Source organism: Schistosoma haematobium, chromosome 2 (genome assembly GCF_000699445.3).
Source record: "Schistosoma haematobium chromosome 2, whole genome shotgun sequence".
In the NCBI taxonomy this organism is placed as follows: Eukaryota; Metazoa; Platyhelminthes; class Trematoda; order Strigeidida; family Schistosomatidae; genus Schistosoma; species Schistosoma haematobium.
The window spans coordinates 212,926-217,654 of record NC_067197.1 but is presented as its reverse complement, the minus strand read 5'-3'; positions in this window follow the sequence as shown (position 1 = coordinate 217,654).

Sequence of the window (4,729 nt, the reverse complement as noted above, 5' to 3'; positions counted from 1 at the left end):
ATTACAAATAAATCAGTTGGGTATTTATACTTTTATTGTCTTTTCGTGTGTTTTCAATATATCAACAAAAAAATTAAAAAAACTTTCGGTAAAACTTAAAAATACTACTACTACTACTACTACTAGCAGTAGTAGTAGTAGTAATCATAGTGGTGAGATAACAATAATAATACTCATAATGTGTATTACTTAAATAATCCGACATTACATAATCATATTTCTATGTTAACAAGTACTCAACTAATCATTTATAACATGAATTACTAAGTAACTAATTATACAATGATAATCATTGTCAATTCACCCCCCTCCCCCAACTCCATACCATACTTCTTCTGTTTCCTTTAATTCTTTACTGAAAATTGTCAATAAAGAAAATAATTACCTACATGGTGATTTTTATCTGAATACATTACAATTTACCTCCTATGAAATTGTAAATATCTTATTATCTAAATCATAATGAGGTAGACATCTGTTTCTACCCGACATGGATTAGCTCCACTGGTCATGGCTTGTCACCAGAACTCCGAGAATTTTCACACAAAGCTAGTCACTGGTGAGCACATGGTAATTATCAGATTAGGTGTTATGAAGATTGTTAAGTGTTTGATTGAAATCATGAGTTAATTGAAGCTAGACCACCATGGAAAACCTGGAAGCACTGGACGGCCGTTTCGTCCTAGTATGGGATCGTTGATTCGCACTGCCAAGGAGCCCCATACTAGGAAGAGTTTTCCATGGTGGTTTAGCTTCAACTGACTCATGACCTGTTGCCCAGTTTATTATGTTTTTGTGATACCTGTTCATTTGGACAGCCTGAGTAAGTTATTCAGCACTTAACTTCATCACTATTTTTATACAATGATCGTGATTCTAGCTTATTAAGAATTATTTCACTGTTGATACTTTTTCATATGACAGACTTCTCATCGTTCCTATTCATATGTTAATTATGGTGGGTAACCATACTTAACTAGTCTATAGTACCTTTGTTGAACCTTCATTCACTAGGTATAACCTTTTCTCGGATATTGTTTTCATATGAACACGAGTTATTGACCTCTTTTAAATAAATCTTAGTGTGTCCTGGAGTGGTTGGATTGTTCCCAGGAAACTGAGATAGCAAAATTAAATACGGAGAGATAATATACAATATAACTCCGCCTGGAGTCCCTCCGGGGGCTACTGCCGGTCCCAAGCCTGGATAAAGGAGGAGGGTTGGTCATGGGGTCAGCGACCCCATCCCTTAGAAAACTAACTCGCTAAAAAAACGCTAACCAGAAATGAGATGTTTTTGAAGCACAATGAGCAAATATGATGATGTAATTACATAAGTTGTAATCCTAGGTTATGTAGTGTAGCTAATATCTATTAAAGATTGTATGCAAATAAAACGTCTCGGTAACATTAAGATTGATTAAAATTCTCTTTCTGGTTAGTGGAACCCAGGTTTAGAAGTTAGTCAGTTGCCCGTTCCATTTTTTTTCTGTAAATGGATCATTTTAAGGATCTATCACTCCTTCAACTCAGACTTGAAACATTCTGTTAAGATCAGACTCGGCGGAGACCCCATTGCCAATCCATCTCTTTTTTAATATCAGAATGGGTTTTGTGGAGATTTTTAGAAATTTCACAAGTTGAAATCATGAGCCAATTAAAGCTAGACCACCATGGAAAACCTGGAAGCACTGGACGGCCGTTTCGTCCCAGTATGGGACTCCTCAGCAGTGCGCATCCACGAACCCGCCCCCCGCGGGATTCGAACCCAGGACCTACTGGCTTCTGATAGTAATAATAATAATCACCTGCTCACTAGTGACTGACTTCAGCAGACACTCCTGGAGTTCTAGTGAGAAGTCGTTACCAGTGGAGTTCAACCAGGTCTGTTGTGAGATAGGAACTCACTGAAGACAATGGTGTACGGTGGCGCAACTTCGTGGATTGGTTGAAGTTAGACATTAACACCGTTTGATGCCGGCTCAGTGGTCTTTTTTAATATATTTGATTGTTGGAACTAAACTCGGTATTAAGGGTTCAATATAACAATAATTCTTTCAAGTACTTAGTCGACAGCCCTACACTTAAGTTGTCAGAATCAATATTATCACATATGCAACATTAGGTCTCAGCTAATGGTACCTTGGTGAACAGAAAACTAACTCAAGGCCTATATGAACAATAATCCACTAAAAAGTTATTATTTTGTTGTTAGCGGTATTGTTCCACTTTTTATTAAATTTCATTACAAACAGTATTTAACATAAGATAATCAGTCCTATCAGATATTTTAATGATAAAACAGCAAATAATATTGAGTAAAGATGGATAGTGGCTAGCAGTAGAATCCAGGATGTGTATTTCATCCTATTTGGGACTTGTCAACTGGATGTACCTGCATCTTAGAGTTGATATTCACTCTGGGACTGCTAGCCACTATCCATCTTTACTCATAAAATCTTTTAAATTAAAGCAATATTGAGGCATACGCACAGTATGCACATATACCAATAACAGACTGATCAATGGGAAGATACAAGCAAAATAATATCAAGTGAACCAAATAATACTGTTCACAGAAAAAAATAAACCTTCGATGATCAACTTACTGTCACAATCAGCAATTTCAGTAGTACCATTAGATTTTAACATTTTACTCAAACATTTCCCACTCAATAGATCCATATTTTAAAATGATTTTATCAAACAAATTATATCCATGTACAAATAGTTTTCAACAATAATATGAGCTTTTATAGGGTTGTTTTTGAAAGAGGAAGAAAGATTGAAAAGGAGAGAGAGTGAGAGAGATTACTGGTCTACAACATTGTCATAATTCGAAATAGATAGATACACATTGATGGATGTTTCTATTTTTTCTTTCTTTCTTTCTTTCTTTCTTTATCGTTACCATCTTCTGTTTAATCTTTTACAGTTATATTAACAAACTTATGAATATGCATGATTATTTATATCCACACATGACAATGTATTCTAAATCATCATTGATTAGTTATTTGTATACTAGTCTCAACAATTCACTTGTTTCATATTTGTGAAAATGAAGGTTGGAAGTGAGTCATAGTTTCTAGGATGATTTTTTTCTTTTTTTCTTTTTTTTTTATACTTTAGTCGTATTTCTTTTATAGAAACAAGATTACAGTATGTAAATTGCGTTATCAACTAAGTTATGATTGTTTCCTATTTATTAAATGGAATAGATAGAGATTAGAATTTCATATATGTTACAATATAATGAAAATCGAAATGTAGAGTTGCATAAAAAAGCAAAGGGAGTGGGGAGGATGAGGTAAACAAGATTTTTCAGGATATATAAAGAAATATTTATTTCTAAAAATAGATCGTTTATAAGTATGAGAGAGATTTTCATGAACGGAATAGATTTGAATGGTCAGTCAGTAACCACGTAGAACTTCGTACGTACGTACATCAGTTCGAGTTGCCACACCACCTTAGCACAGAGATGCAGTTGTCGATTCAAATCCCGTAGTGGTAGAGGTAGTAAGAGTATAAGCAGTAATCGGAAAGATTAGTGTTTGGAGATGTTATATAATGTAGTGAAATAAATTTGGGAAGGGAAAAAAGAGACAAAGAAGAATCAGGAGATTAAAACTTGGGAGAACACAAAGAGTGGATGCACTCGCCCAATCTCAAACGATTTTGAGCCACGTCATTCAAGGTCTCTATCCATCAGTCGCTATCATATCGCGGATCCCAATCAGGTAGTCTACACCTACCAACATAGCTCAGTTCACTTGTCAGTAACTTCATGAACTTGTGCCATGTTTTGGTCTGGCCCCCCTATCTTTCTTCCAACCTACTCCTATACCATTGAACATCGCACGTCGAGGCAGTCGGTGATTGGGCATACGTAACACGTGTCCCAATCAGAATATAATTACTGATCAGAACTTCTATGGAATGATTTATGGGATTCAACTGGTTATTTGTAGAAGTTTCTACAGGTATGATTTTCTCTTTAATAGCCTAGATTAACTCTGTGCCTAACTACTGCAAACCTATTGGTTCAGATTTAGTCTAAAGAAAAATTCAAAGAATGAACTGACATAGTGGTGACTCCATATAGCAAAACAAACTTCAAATGAAATCGAATGAATCCTTAACCATCACAGTATAAGTATTTTATTGAACGAATAATACTCTTAACTCTAAACCAATAAGAGTCAAAAATATGATACCAAACGGAGGACAACATAACCGTGCCTAAGAGGTCAAATGTGATGACTTTAATGTTGTATATGTGACTAAGATCCCAGCGGAGGAAGAAATCAGGAAGAAGCGCTGGAAGTGGATAGGACAAACATTGAAGAAAGCACCCAACTGCATCACTAGGAAAGCCCTCACATGGAATCCTCAAGGCAAAAGGAGAAATGGAAGATCAAAGAACACATTACACTGAGAAATCGAGACAGATATGAGAAGAATGAACAAGAATTGGATGGAACTACAAAAGAAGGCTCAAGACAGAGTGGGTTGGAGAATGCTAGTTGGAGCCCTATGCTCCATTGGGAATAACAGGCGTAAGTAATTAAGCTGAGGAGAATCCATTAAATAAAAGAATTCATGTTTTTCTGCTACGATATTTGTTGTTTGCTTATTCAAGTTTACACCTGAAAAAAGTATGAAATGCAAATTTTACTTGATTCACATTCCTAAATCCTCAGAAGACTGGAAAACTCAAAAACAA